This window comes from Miscanthus floridulus, chromosome 5 (genome assembly GCF_019320115.1).
Source record: "Miscanthus floridulus cultivar M001 chromosome 5, ASM1932011v1, whole genome shotgun sequence".
Taxonomy (NCBI): domain Eukaryota; kingdom Viridiplantae; phylum Streptophyta; class Magnoliopsida; order Poales; family Poaceae; genus Miscanthus; species Miscanthus floridulus.
Window position 1 is genome coordinate 62045078 of NC_089584.1, and position 15616 is coordinate 62060693.

Genomic DNA, 15616 nt, shown 5'->3' on the forward strand with positions numbered 1-15616 from the left:
CATGGACGCTCTAGGACAAATCAATCATTAGCTCCTTTTGTTTGTAAGTGATTCTTACTTTTATTTAATAAACTCACTTCCATGCGTATGTGTATATAATTATCCTCACATGTAACTTATATTTATATACAGATTCCTAGATGTCAGAGCTCCAAAGAATACAAGACACCAGTAGTTGGCTTCATTGATCCTTATATCGTATTCAAAACCTGATATTATTGTTAAGGAGCGGTGGGTATCTAAAGCATAGGAGAATATCACTGATGTTCTTCGTGAAGCAGCATGACAAGACAACAATACTTTTCCCGTACAACTTTGAGTAAGTGTTAATAATAATATAGTCTACACATTTTATGTAATATCAATACAACTTATATGTATGTACGTGTGTGTATAAATCCAATGCAAGGTTTCACTGGATACTCATTGTCATTGAGTTAAACTCAAGTCGGTTAGTAATCTTTGACTCGTTGAGAAAAGAGCGGGCACTATACCAAGAAAAGAGCGGGCACTATAGACATTATCCAGGGGTAATTTTGATCTCTCACGCACAACTATTATTGAATAGACTTTGCCATAATTTATTAAAGATCATACATTATTGGTCGCACAGGGTTTGGAAAGAGTTTATTCGGCAACATCGCAAGGATTGCAAGGCACCACTTAATGTAGTTGAAATACCAGTAAGTTGTACTATATACACTTCCCCACATGTTTAATTACTATATCATACTTCAATTTACGTGTGAGATGATAAGAATAATCTTCTTCTCGTACAGTGGTATTTGCGGCAGCAACCAGGTAATAACTTATGTGGATACTACATTTGTGAATTTATCACTGTGCACATAAGAAGAACTCCTAAAGATGTCCTCAGAGTACGTATATATCAATTTTTTATTTATTTTTAAATGAATATATATATATATATATATATATATATTAATACTTTTCCTTTTATTTCAAATGCAAGACTGAATGGTTGAAACGAAGGGTCATGCAAAAAGACCATCTGAAAGCAGTTCAAGAGTCAATAGCAGGATTTCTTCTAGAAAAAGTGCTAAATCCCAACGGCGAGTTCTACTTTGATCCTAAGGAATAAATGATGTAAATTAAATAGTTTATTGATATCATTATTTTCGAGAACAAGATTATGAAAGTGTTGTATATATACATATATATATCTATAATATATATAGGTTCATACTTTATTCGAATATAATAATGCTCGAGATGAGAATTAGATGTAATTATATGCGTGCGTGTATTTATATTAGCAGCATAGAATACGTACATAAAAACATATTATATATTAAACAAATACTGTAACTGAACTGAAAACAAATTAAACAAAAAAAAAAAGAAAAAGAAAAGGAACCTTTAGTCTCGGTTGGGGTTACCAACCGGGACTAAAGGGTGCGGCCACGTTTGCTCGGCTGGAGGGCCTTTAGTCCCGGTTGATAACATCAACCGGGACTAAAGGTCCTTCTTTAGTCCTGGCTCGATGACCCGGGACTAAAGGTGGCACCTTTAGTCCTGGGATCGTTGTCTCCGGTGCGGTAACCTGGGACTAAAGGCCAGTTACCGCCCGGGACAACAAGTCCATTCTATAGTAGTGTGGGTTCATCACCAGTTCTTGTGGCGGGTACTCTAGTAGAAGGGCCCTGATAGAGATAGATAACCCCTGCATGCATGCTACAGTAATAGTTGATAGCATAGACGTGGTGTCTAGGCTAGAAGCTATCTTCATTTGCTTCATTCCCATGGTTGAGGAGTAGGCGACAGGTGGTGACAGCCCTATCCGTCCTTCATACTCCGCCACGTCCTAGGTTCGACATAGAGCTACAAGCCAGTATCGCCTGGCAGACCAGGTGCGCTCTAGTGTCCAAAGTAAGTTTATAGTGTCAAAGTTATCTTTGCTTAGGATATCTATCCTTAGAAAAACCTCACTACCCAAGCTACCTTTCCCTTGTTTTCGTTAGGTGAACTAGCTAAGAGACTTGCACACCTATTCCTTTGTAAAAATACGATACCCTGAATATCTCCGGGTGAAGTGCTACAATGGTGTATCCATGCGCTTGCAGATTCCTCTGCTTATGCTAAGAAACACCAACAAGCATTTCTAGCCGTTGCCGGGGAACGGTTGTCGTTTTAGTCTCCAAACCTAGTCACCTGTGTATCTTTTATTTTACCTTTCTTTTCTTTTTATTCTTTTCCAATGGAGCACAAAACAATTCACCAACTTTCTGCTCCCAAGGGAGAGTTCTTAGAGCCACCACAATCCTCCCGCTGCTAGTACCTAAAATGAAGGGACGAGGAGGAAAACCATCGTCCGTGGGGGTTATGGCCTGCGGTGCTATTATTTTAAATGTCGGGAGCAAGGTCAGGAGACAGGCAGGGGGGTCATGCTAGGGGCACCATCCCCCAACAGAGCTTGTCAGTGCTTTGCAAGACATACAGTCCTTACAAAATAACTTGATTATGCCACTACACGGACTAGTATAATACCCGTGCTAACGCCATTGCTACATTTGATGGATGCATATGAAAACAACAAAACAACCTGAACTACGGTGGTATTTCGTCACATAAATAGAGTAGAGCAGGACAATTAAGAGAGATTCTAATTCATTGCATGATTTCTAGTATATTATAGAAATTTGTCCTGTACATACGCTGATACGCCATTCAAGAATGTATATTATACAACTTTTAACAAAAAAATACATTAGAAACATTTAGCTAGCTATAAAAACATAAATCTGGACTCAGTTTGATCCTTCTATATTTTGTTGGTTTAACATGATGTGTCTTGATTCGGTAAACCTTACACAACGCAGTAGTACCAAAAAAGATCTAAAAAATGGCATCTAATTTAAAAAAGGGTCATCTAATGACGATGAATTCAATGGACTAAAAAAAGGGACTCCTCACTCAGCCACCAAACTATCGCGGCAAACTAGAGTAGTGATAAGTGAGTACAAAATTTCTCAAAAGATGAAGAGCATTCAGGATCCTCGACCCCTGCAATCTGCTGTCTCACTACCTCTTCCAAGTGAATAGGATCTGGAAGAAATGAAGGAACAATATTAAACTTGACATAGTGCTCCGCTAATCTCACTACTTGCAATGCAATTGTTAGTCACTTACTTTTATCAAAAATATTTTGTAAGTCTAATATGCATTGTCAAAAACAGTGTCTTGACACAATGTCCTTGCATTGAGGGCATACAAAACTTATGAAGTATCTGTGAAAATGATTATACCCATTCCAGTACCATGGAATGATTATACCCATTCTTATATATACTCACCTTCTGATAGCAAATTGGATTCCTCAACCACGTTGAACACCAGGATGATAGATGTTGGGAAGAAGTTGAAAAGAATTATAGTCCGTTGTTACACTGCAATTTCAATAAATAAATATAGGTCACTTTATATTCACCCATAGGGTCTTTTTTCCACATGTAAAGAACATGTTCTAATCGCTCTATTCAACTTGGTACATTATTCGCTCACAGAAATGCAGTCTGGCTAAAAAAAGGGAGAACATAATCATCATAGCGGAGCCAATATGAAGGGTCACTCAGTGGCAAATGAAACTGAACTATCAACGGTAACCCAGGATAAAAAAATTTCAGTGTGGATTGTAGATGCTTGGTTCATATCTTATTTGCTAGCATTGATACAAATTCATGCACGTAGTACCCACTGATGGATCACACATCCTTATAAAAAGAATTGTTACATGGTGCACTGATGTCATCCACAAGTCAAATTTCATTCTGCACTCAACCAATGGATGCACATAGTACCGTTAACTTAATCAACAAAATGAATCAAGCTGAATTTAAAAAATAAAAAGAAACAAAATCATGACTTAAATACTATTTGCATGTCACTCATGGTCACCTAGATTGGGAACACCCGATGCCTTCGTCTCCAATTGCACATTTTCCTGTCTCCATGCAAAAATGTATGCAACAGTATTGTAGGGAATCCTTTTCAATTCGATGTTTAATCAGTCTGAAAGAAAAGATGATATATATTTAATCAGTCTGAGAAATAGAATAAGTATATCTGGACAATGAACCTTCCCTATACAACGAACCTTCACTATATCAGAGCAGGAATGACAACAGATTTTGTCATAGACTAATTGTAGCTTACCAACATATTTTGAAACCAGCTTCTAATTGCAGTAGTGTTGTTCTTTCAATTCCGACAATATACATTAGCAAGAACTGAATCAGCGAGATCTTATCCTGAAAAGACTAAAATGTATTGGAACTTGATCTTACCTGTCTTACATGTTTACTGGACCAAAGCCTATAACTAGGGGTGTATTATAGTGATTGAAATACCAAGGCACCAGCTAGTTGAAGCACCCGGAGACATCACCATGCAGAGGGGTTAGACGCCAGCAGGATCAGGGCTATGTTCAACCTGTCGATTGTCATCACTTGTCGTGTCGTGCCCAACTACGAATAATACTTTCACAGGCCATGACTATAAAGTGACCCTGTGAGAAGGGAAAAATCATAGAAATTCAATAGATAAATTAATATGGGTAAAGCGGTAAAGCCCGTACATCTCATACAACTATGAGGCTGTGGAAAATGAAGTACTTCTTCTCCAAGAGGCTTCATTTGTCCCAAAGCTTCAACTACAGCAAATACAACTGCAGAGCCTCCCATGTCAAATTTCATCAGCTCGATGCTGTAGCCTGGCCTGGTCTGTTGTAGACACCACTGGAGTCATAGGCAAATCAAACATAAAAAAATAACAAATTGTTCCACCTTCATGTCTACTTCTAGTTTTTCATAAAGACACTAAATATGTTGCAAGTACTACAAAGTACAAACCTTTCAAAAGTTAAACCCTTCACAACAATAGCCAGCTTTCTCTTGATGTTCCCATCAGTGAGTTTGTAAAACAATAGCAACTCCCAAGAAGGAACACATCTTTAACTCTTTGCATTTCTCTACATCTAGTATTGTGGCAGTGAACACATCACTGTAAGTGGAAGCGATCTTTGATGCCTCCTCCGCAAGCACGGCTGAAAGGACAAAGGATGACTGCAATAAGTATACTAACAATTAATCTATGAAGAACAATCAAAGTTTGATGAAAGATCTATTGACAAGGGGTAAGGACATTTGCAGGAGAGTTTACAAGCTCTCTTCCAAATATCACACCTGACGAAGATAATTAGCATACTTGTTTCTGATCCATCTCGGCACCATAACCCTAGTCCAATAATATCAACCTGCTTCAGGTGCACCTTTTTTGATGCAGACTTGTATCTACTATCCTCATACAACCCCAGCACGATTCCTATGATTCTGGCAGAAAATTTAGGCTTAATCCACTACACTCCATAACCATCACAACAGGATAGAAAAAGAGGCCTGTGCAGGATAATCAACTTACAAGAATAAATCAACAAAATTAGCAATACAAAAAAGTAGAAGTAATCTGAATGGTTACTATATCTCAATAACAGGGTATGTTGCCCGTAAAGAATTTTTTGTTTGTTACTAGCATGTATGGCCATGAAAGGCATTATCCGTTTATCTGTGCATTGTCTAGTTAACATGAACACATAAATGGAAATTCTATCAGGATTACATTTTGCAATGCCACTACCAAGCTAACACAATAGTACTACTATACTACAATCGAACAAAGGACCATATTTGCATTGTGAACCCAATATATTCTATTCATGTCACCATTGATCCATCATTTGTGGCAACTCACAAACAAATTATCCAGAGATTTACTGGTTCTAAAAACAACAAACATTTATGCTTCTGAATCCAAAGTATCGAACCACCATGACCTCAAAAAAAAAGGAAAACCAAAAGGAAATAAAGTAGCACAAATAAAAACTCACCGCTCTTTCTCCTCGACGACGATGAAGTCAGCGAAGGACCCGAGGTCGGCAAAGGAGCAGACACAGTCATTGGACCCGAGGTCGGATCTAGGCACGAACGGCAGTAGGGGCCGCTCCTGGTACTTGCCTGCATCTGGAGGAACATGGCAAAGTTGAGGATGGTCGCCATGAGTTGATAGCCATCGGCGATGAGATCTCAGGCACTGGGTGGTCCCAACCATAGTGAATGGGGAGGCTTGAGCTAAATAGTGTGGTCGGAGTGGCCCGCGCTGCCTAGGAAGCCGCACATGGAGGTGGTAGGCACGCGCGCAGGTAGCAGGCGTGTGCGGCCCTAGAAAGGGCACCACTGCGTGGCATGGGGTGGGTCGGCGTGTGCAGGCTCCAGTCGGAACCCTAGACAGTGGATTGATAAGTGTGGCGAGTCATGAACTAGGAGGGGAGGTGAGGGGAGGGGAGGGGAGAGGAGGGAGGATGATGTTTCATTCACTATGTAAAAAACTATTTGTAGCAACGGGACAAATTTTTTGTAGGGGCGGCTAGGTGATACAGCTGCCCCTACAGTGGAGTGCTTAGGAGCCACGAGACCAGCCAGCCCCTACACATGAAATAGTAGGGGCCATTGGTGATATGAGCCACCCCTACAAATAGGTGAGATTCATAGAGGCGGCTCACTCACCAGCCGCCCCCTAGTGTTGTGATTTATAGGGGCAGCTCAATCACCAGCCGCCCCTACAAATGCCGCCGCCTGAAACCCACAGGCTCCAAACCTGGACTTGGGCCTCACTTTCTCATAGGCCTGTTAAGGCTGTCGATGATCTAAGCCCTTGATCTAAATCCAACGGGTGAAGTTTGCCCCACCAGGAACAAAACCACCACCGGACTTCCCAAACCCTAAGGTTTCATTCTCGTTCTATCTCTCTCTCTCACCCGATGGCGCACTCTCTCTCTCCCTCACTCCCCCACCTCTCGCTCTCTCTCTCTCCCTCTGATGCCTACCTCTCTCTCCCTCTCTCGGTGCCACGTGGTGGCGGCACTCGGGGCGATGGCGCTTGCCCACCTTCCCTCCAGTGGCGACAGCACATAGGATGGCCCAAACTAGTGGTGGTGGCGTGCGGGGCGGCCCACGGGGCGGCCACCACCCTCGGCGGTAGCGCGCGTGATGGCCCATATGGTGGCGTTGGCATGCGTGGTGCCCCCCGGCAGCGGATCTAGGTCGGTCGCGCCCCCCTGGCGGTGGATCTAGGGTGGGCAGCGCTCCCCGATGGTAGATTCAGGGAGAGCCCATCCTCCATCTAGCAGATCTTGGGTGGTGGCATCCCCGGTGGTGGATTGAGGGCTGGCGCCATCGGATCTGAATCCGATGCGAGCTCCAATAGGCTCGCGAAGATAGTTCACTGCAGAGATGGTTCACCGCATCACGCGCTTCTATGACTCTCAATAGGTAGGCTTCCCTAGACTTTCCTCTTTCTTACTCCGATTTGCTGCATGGAGCAGCTGGGGAGTACTATTCACTTGCCTTCTCTGGCTAGCTGAGAGCGTGAGCTCGGTGAGTAGTCCTTGATCTAGCCGAAAGTTGGATTTTTGTGGGGTTGATTTGAGGTGTTTTTTTGTTGCGCGATTTGGTGGTGTGGGCTTGTGTGCTGCTTCTGATTTTGTGGGATTTCTAGTCCATATCTCGCACTAGTGATGACTTGCTAGACTAGTTTCTTGACTAGTTTCTGTTTCTCATCGTTGCTTCAGTTCTTCCAATCCGAGGAGCCCTGGTGATGAATAGCATGCTGATCTCTATGTCCTCACACGGACAACGCCTTCACGGGCCTGCTGGATCGAGCTCGCCGCTGATGACAAGCGGCAGAACTTGTTAAATTTGGTCAATATGAATATGATAATGGATGTAATGATATTGGGTTGTGCATATGCTCATATTTGAATTATATATATATATATATATTCAGTCAAATTTGAATTGTAAATTTGAATCTTTTTGTGGAAAAATGAACTGCAGGGGCGGCTGGTACTACGGCCGTCCCTACAAATTAATTTTATAGAGCCGGCTGGTGTTACCAGTCGCCCCTATAAATCGATTTGTAGGGGCGGCTGATAACACCAGCCACCTTTACAAATAGATTTTTAAGGCGGTCTAGGAACCGCCCCTTCAAATACATGATTTGTAGAGACGCTTGGGTAGAGGCGACTGGGCAAATCGCCTTATAGAGCCTCTAGAGCTGCCTCTACAAAGGTATTGTGTAGTAGTGATTTTTTTTGTAAAAATAAAAAGACAAGCCACGAATTGAACACTCGCCGATGGGCGGGGGGCGTGGGGTGCTGGAGGCGGAGTGAGGCTTCAAACATAGGAGGCGGCGTGAGAAGCTGCCATCACAGACACAAGATCTACCATCAGATTGGGTTTGAAGTACGTGAGGGGTGTTTTTAGCTCTTCAATTTAGTAGAGATGATTTGTTGTGTGCATTTTTTTGAGTGCACAATTGTTAGAAGGGGATCTAGTATAGATTTGATTGGTCTATTATAGTAGAAATTTAGTCAAGGGCCTCCACAATTTCTGGGAGTTGCACTGAGTAGCGGTGGATGCAGTCGGCCCATAGGCCCTCGACGTCAGTGGCAGCCTTGAGGCACTCCCACGCCACGCTATTGCAATTGCAATCGAAGGCGGCGTCGAAGGAGATCATCCATGTGCGGTCTCCCTTCCTCATGCTGCCTTTGGCCTTGATGTACGCCAGCTCGTACAACACCGAACTGCTGTACGTGTTTCCAAAACAGTGCTGCCTCATCCGAGACGACGGCGTGACGCCAACACGTCCTTGTCAGAGAGGCGGAGGCCATGCTGCACCTCATCGATGACCCCATGCCCACCGGCGTGGATGCAGAAGTGCTCAAACACCATGCGGAAGTCTAGACGGTACAACCTCACCTGGCCTCTCTACAGCCTCCGCTTTAGGAGGGACAGAGCAACAAGGAGCTTCTCAGAAGCAGGCAGGACCAGAGGGCCAAAGGCAATGATGTTGGTTTTGAGGGTCTAGCCGATAGTGTGCACGAGGTCCTTGGAAAGACGGATCCCTGTGCTGCCCTTGTCCTCCTCCTAGAACATGCACTAATAAGCACATCTCCCGCAGACGCCATGGTACACACCATGCGGGCGACACAGAACCAGGCGCCTTGAGCGGCGGAGCTGGACGGAGGTTGATAGGATCATGGCGGCGGCAGCCATGCAGAAGAGGCAGTTGGGCAGCAGCATGGAGCAATCCATGCCGATGTAGTACTGCGATGAGAGAATCTCTGTGGAGACGATCAGTACGTGCGTTCCAGGCTATGCCACCTGCAGTGCAGGAGGTTCTTAGCGAGGCCAAAGAAGATGAGTGCCGCACAAGATGTGCATGTAGCCCGTGGGCCAAAGGCTCGACCCAAAGCACGATTATTGGGCCCGACCCGAGCATGGCACGGCCCAAACCCTAACCGGGCCTATGCCGGCCCAAAGCCCATAGCAGGCCAGGCTTGGGCTGAGGCCTCAGCCCACCGGGTGGCATTGCCTGGCCCATTTTACAACGGCCGGCCTGGCCCGTTTTACAATGGCCGGCCCAGTGGAGGCCCGACAACTAGAGGGGCTATATAAGCCCCCTCGCCCTAGCGGACTCCCACCTTCGGCCATTCCCCCTCACTCCGCCTGTGCCCGTAGCTGTTCGCCCACCAGCCTTGCCTCTGAGCTCTAAAACCCTAACCCTAATCCCCACCTCGCCTCGCCTCTCGCCATCGGTCGCCGCCCGCCGCCCACCATCGACCACCTCCTAGGCTACCGCTGCCGTCGTCCACCTCCCAGGCTATCGCTGCCGACGTTAGATGTTGAGATCTCCTCTTCTCTGATCTCTCCCCCCTCCTTGTCTCACTTCTTCCTCCCTACCTCTCTAACTAGTTTGACTCTCTGTCTCTTTGACCGAATCTTGGGATCTCCTTTTGTCTCCGCCCTCTTCTCCGTCTCGTCTTCGTCTTCTTTTCCATTTCTTCGGCGCCGAGCTCCGTCTCCATGTAGGCAAGTACCTCTAACCCTAACCCTAACCCTAGATCTAGTAGGTAATCACACGAACCCTAATCCATTTCTCATGTTTTTGGTTCGTAGGTCATCGGTGTGTAGCTGGTGCCGCAGGAGGCATTGAGGGACGGTGCCGGTTGGGTGGGTGCCATCTGCCATGGCCGGCTCTGAGTCCGCTGATGGTGATGATGGTCCAACCATCAATGACAAGCTTAGGGCCACAGGGTAGATCCTCGATGACGAAGACGACATGGGAGATGTTGCTCATCTCTTGTTCGGTAGGAGTGCTGCTCCGACCAACCGAGATGATGTAGCGGCTAGTGCTGCGGCCACCAGCGATGCGGCATCTCTGGCTTCGTCCACCACTAGTAAGCGCCGATCCCCTATCTGGGCTAACTTTGATGAAATCATAGAGACAGTGGACGGTGAGGTACGTGTTGTTGCTATTTGTAAGCTCTGTAAGTCTCGTTTGTCTGGTAAATCTGCTAGTGGCACTGGTCATTTGAAAAGACATATGCTCTCATGCAAGAAGAAAACAGAACAGGCTAATTTGGTTCAAACTAGGCTTGCTTTGAATCCTGATGGGTCTTATAGGAACTAGGAATATAGGCCTGATGTTGCTAGAGCTGAGCTTTGCCGTTTGATTGCTAGATTAGATCTGCCTTTATCTATTGCTGACAATGATGCTTGGGATGATTACATTCAGCGTGCTCACAATCCTAGATACAAGAGAGTGTCTAGATTCACCACATCTAGAGATCTTTCTAAGCTTTTAATGAAAAACTGCATCACCTAAAAAATGAAGTAATGCCTGGTGTGTCTTCTATTTGTTTGACATCTGATATCTGGTCTGGCAATGCTAAGGAAGATTATATCACTGTTGTTGCTCACTACATTACTTCTGAGTGGGAACTTAAGAAAGCTGTTATTGGCTTTAAACTGATTGAAGTGACTCATAGTGGTATTAACATTGCTGAAATTATTGCTGGTGTGCTTGGAGATTGGGGCCTACTTGACAAAGTTTTCTCTATTAGCCTTGATAATGCATCTGCTAATACATCTGATATGCTTACTTTGAGTCCTCTGCTTGTTGGTTACTTGGGTTATGATATTGATCCATTGAATCCTAGTAAAAATATCTATCATGTTGTGCATCAGAGATGTGCTTGCCATATAATTAATTTGATTGTTAAATCTGGTTTGAAAAGGCTTAAACCACATATAGAGGTTTTTAGGACTGCAATTAACTTTCTGAATTCATCTAATCATCGCATTGCACAATTCAAAAACTACTGCATTGCTAAGGGCATGAGGCCTTGTAAATTTGCTTTGGATATGGATGTTAGATGGAACTCAACCTATCTTATGCTAAAACATCTCATGCCATATAGATCTGTGTTTTCTGTGTTCATCAATTCTCAGTCTGGCTATCCTCTATTGAATGAACAACATTGGTACATTACTGACAAGGTATTGCAGTTCCTTGAGTTGTTCTATGATTCAACTGTTGTACTTTCTGGTGTTTATTACCCCACTAGTCCTTTGGTACTGCATCACATACTTGAGATTGCATCCCATCTGCATGAATTTGAACATGATAATACTCTTGCTGCTGTAGTTATGCCAATAAGAATAAATTTCTTAAGTATTGGAAGAATATACCACTGTTATACTCTTTTGCATTTATTCTGGACCCAAGGGCTAAGTTGAAAGGTCTGGGAAATGTGCTTGACTTGCTTGCTCTAAGTAACAATATGAGTTACATTGATTACTTTGCTAAGGTTAAATCTGAGTTGCATAAACTCTATGACAAGTATGAATCTAAGTTTGGTGCTGCTAGGCTAGCTAGAACCACCAATCCATCTGGACTGACAGGTAGAGAAAGCAAGCATGGGGCAAAATTTTTGGAGGATCAGTTTCTTCTGGTCCTTCAAGTGCATCTGCAGGATCTATTGTGCCTCCTGGTCTCTCTGAGCTCACTGTTTACCTTGACAGTGACAATGTTGTGGCATATGATGATGACTTTGATATCCTCAATTGGTGGCATGAGCATAAACTAACCTATCCAGTTCTCTGTACCTTGGCTAAAGATATTATGACTGTTCCTGTATCAACTACATCTTCGGAGTCTACCTTTAGTCTTACTGGCAGGATCATTGAGGAGCGGCGACGGCGATTGGGCACGGACAGCGTGGAGATGCTAATCTATGTCAAAGACTGGGAGCTAGGTGAATCCGGTGGACAACACACTGTGGAGGACAAAGAGCTAGAAGAGTACTTCAAAGAGCAGTACCTTGATGATGAAGCTGGTGATGGTTGACTGCTGAGAGCTGAGAGCCGGAGAGGCTGTGAGTGCGACTTTAGTTGTGAGAGTTGAGACATTTGAGCTAGCTGGTTTGTAATAACTTTGAACAATTTGAACATTTTAATTTATTGAGCTGGCCGTACTCTTTTCCTTTCTAGGGTTTTATCTCACGAGGTGTGAGTTTTACCTAGAAAGGTTTTTAATGAGGCGGCATTGCACAAACAGCTCAAATCTTTTGTCATCTGGTGTTTCTGTGATTGTTGAATATGAATATGTGAATCTGTGATTGTTTGAAGTTTAAACCTGTGATTGTACTGTTTGAAATATGGTGTTTACTGTGTAACGGGCTATGGGCTGGCCCAATGGACCAGTGGGCCGCGAGCTCAATAGGCTGGCACGGCTCGATATTCGGCCCACGGACCGTGCCTGGGTCGTCTACCAAGCACGATGGACTGTTTAGGCACGGTCCGATGGCCCGGTGAGCCAAAAGGGCCTGAGCCCGATCGGGCCATGCCTGGCCCGGGCTCGGGCCGTGCCGGGCCGTGCTGGCCCGTTGCTCATCTTTACCGCGCTGCACCCCATGCCGGACAGGTTCACGCTCCGCAATCGGCGCGCAGCTTGTACCTGTTGACGACCATGTCCGTGAACACCGGAGTGGGCGTGAAGATGCTGCAGTTCACGATGACCGCGGGATTCACGGTCGTCGTCCTCGAACACGTCGTCAAGGACGTGGAGTGGCCGCACCGCGTGCAGCCGGCAGGCAAGATCCTCGATGCTGACCGGCTATGCTGTGAAGAGCACGGCGGTGACAGAAGCCATGGCGATGGCGACGACGGCGAGGAAGTAGTTGACGACGAGCTGGCTGAGCATGGTACGATGCCTTGAGGGCCTTGGCTTTATTACTAGCTAGACGATCCCGGCGCCATGCATTGTGTACTATGCTTACGTGTGTGTGCACTGTGCAGTGTCAATGGAATCTTGGATGCTTGTGAGAGTGTTGAAGAGACGAAGAAGGTGTGTGTCGTGTCAATTTAAAGGGCGAGTGCATATGCAAGGGTGTTCTCAGTTCTGTTACGTTGTTTTGGGGTGCGCCAGATCAAGGCCGTGCAGCTGCTTGTAGAAATAGCTGCGGCTGGCTATTTGTACAGTCTGTGAGAGGCATGGCAGCTGCAGCGGCTGGAAAAAAAAAACAGTTGCCGAACAAGCTGACATAACTCTCCGATTCCTCGATGGATTTTTGCCGGTCATACACTGCGACGGCGACCTAACATGCATGGATGATATTAATCGCCTGCTGCCACTGCCATGTGACAGAATTCGATGCATGCCATCCAAACTGGTGCGAATCTCGCACGGTTGCGACGTCGGTCGTTGCGTTCTCATCGACCATAATTTGGGGCGTGTTTGGGATCGCTTCAATAAGGATCAATTTTAATTTGATCATGATTTTCTTACAAGTCACGGTCTAAAAAATCATCAGCACAGAGAATCAAAGATGTTTGTGTTGGCGGCTAAAATTGACTCGGAAGCATGAGATAATTTTTAGATAATGTTTCTGATGATCATATGGAAGTGAAAATATATTTGGGATATTATTTTAGAGGCTGAGAACAAAATAGAATAAAAAGGTGGAGCTTCTTCTGTTGAACCGGCCTGGCCGTCCAGGCCACCGCCCAAGCCGGTTGTTACCGTGCTGCTGCTGGCCAACGAGGCTGAAAAACAAGGCAAGGTTCAACTACGTGTACATGAGCAGGTTGATTCGGACTTTGATAAACAATGCATGCATGGCGTGATTATTAGAGCCAACGATGGAGAGTTAATGCACATGTATCTCTACTATAATAGACCAATCAAAACTATACTAAGTCCCCTAAGAAAAACATCCCCCGCTGAGTGTTTCTAACAATTGTGCACTCAGAAAAATGCACACAGCAAATCATCTGTTAAAATGAAGAGCTAAAACACACCTTACGTACTTCAAACCAAATCCGATGGTGTGTGTGTGATGGCATGCTTCTCACGCCTCCTCCTACGTTTGAAACCTCACTCCGCCTCCAGCACCCCACGCCTCCGCCCATCAGCGAGAGTTTGATTCGTGGCTTGTCCTTTTCTTTTTCCTGAAAAAATGAAACATCATCCTCCCTCCTCTCCCCTCCCCTCCCCTCCCCTCCTAGTCCGTGGCTCGCCACACTTACCGATCCGCGTCTAAGGTTCCCGCCGGAGCCGCACTCGCTGACCCACCCCATGCCGCACGGCGGTGCCCTCTCCAGGGCCGCACGTGCCGCTACCTGCGCACGTGCCTGCCGCCTCCGCATGCAGCTTCCTGGGCAGCGCGGGCCGCCCCGACCGCACTGTTCGGCTCAAGCCTCCCAGCTCGCCACGGTTGGGACCACCCAGTGCCGGAGATCTCATCGCCGACGGCTGTCAGCTCGCGGCGACCATCCTCAACTTCGCCACATTCCTCCAGATACAGGCAAGTACCAGGAGCGGCCCCTGCTGCCGTTCGTGCCTGGATCCGACCACTCTAGCGTGGCGTGGTCGACGCAGTCAGGCCCGTGGTGCGTGGTCCGGCCCGACAACCGTGTCTTCTCCTTTGCCAACCTCGGGTCCTTCGTTGACTTTATCGTCACCGAGGAGAAAGAGCGGTGAGTTTTTATTTGTGCTACTATAATTCCTTTTGGTTTTCCTTTTTTTGTTTGAGGTCACGGTGGTTCGATACTTTGAATTCAGAAGCATAAATGTTTGTTGTTTTTAGAACTAGTAAATCTCTCGATACTTTGTCTGTGAGTTGCCACAAATGATGGATCAATGGTGACATGAATAGAATCTATTGGGTTCACGATGCAAATATGGTCCTTTGTTCGATTGTAGTAAATTAGTATTATTGTGTTAGCTTGGTAGTGGGGTAGCAAAATGTAATCCCGATAGGATTTTCATTTATGTGTTCATGTTAACTAGACAATGCACAGATAAACGGATAATGCCTTTTATGGCCATACATGCTAATAACAAACAAAAAATTCTTTGCAGGCAACATACCCTGTTATCGAGATATAGTAACCATTCAGATTACTTCTGCTTTTTTGTATTGCTAATTTTGTTGATTTATTCTTGTAAGTTAATTCTCCTGCACATGCCTCTAGTAACCATTCAGATTACTTCTGCTTTTTTGTATTGCTAATTTTGTTGATTTATTCTTGTAAGTTGATTCTCCTGCACATGCCTCTTTTTCTGTCCTGTTGTGATGGTTATGGAGTGTAGTGGATTGAGCCTGAATTTTCTGCCAAAATCATAGGAATCGTGTCCGGGTTGTATGAGGACAGCAGATACAAGTCCGCATAAAAAAAGGTGCACCTGAAGCAGGTTG

At 45.2% G+C, this 15616-nt stretch overlaps 1 pseudogene; it reads right to left on the reverse strand.

The window, feature by feature from the left end:
- Positions 1 to 8439: 8439 nt before the first annotated feature.
- Positions 8440 to 14495, reverse strand: LOC136454693 (3-ketoacyl-CoA synthase 5-like; annotated as a pseudogene).
- Positions 14496 to 15616: the final 1121 nt, after the last annotated feature.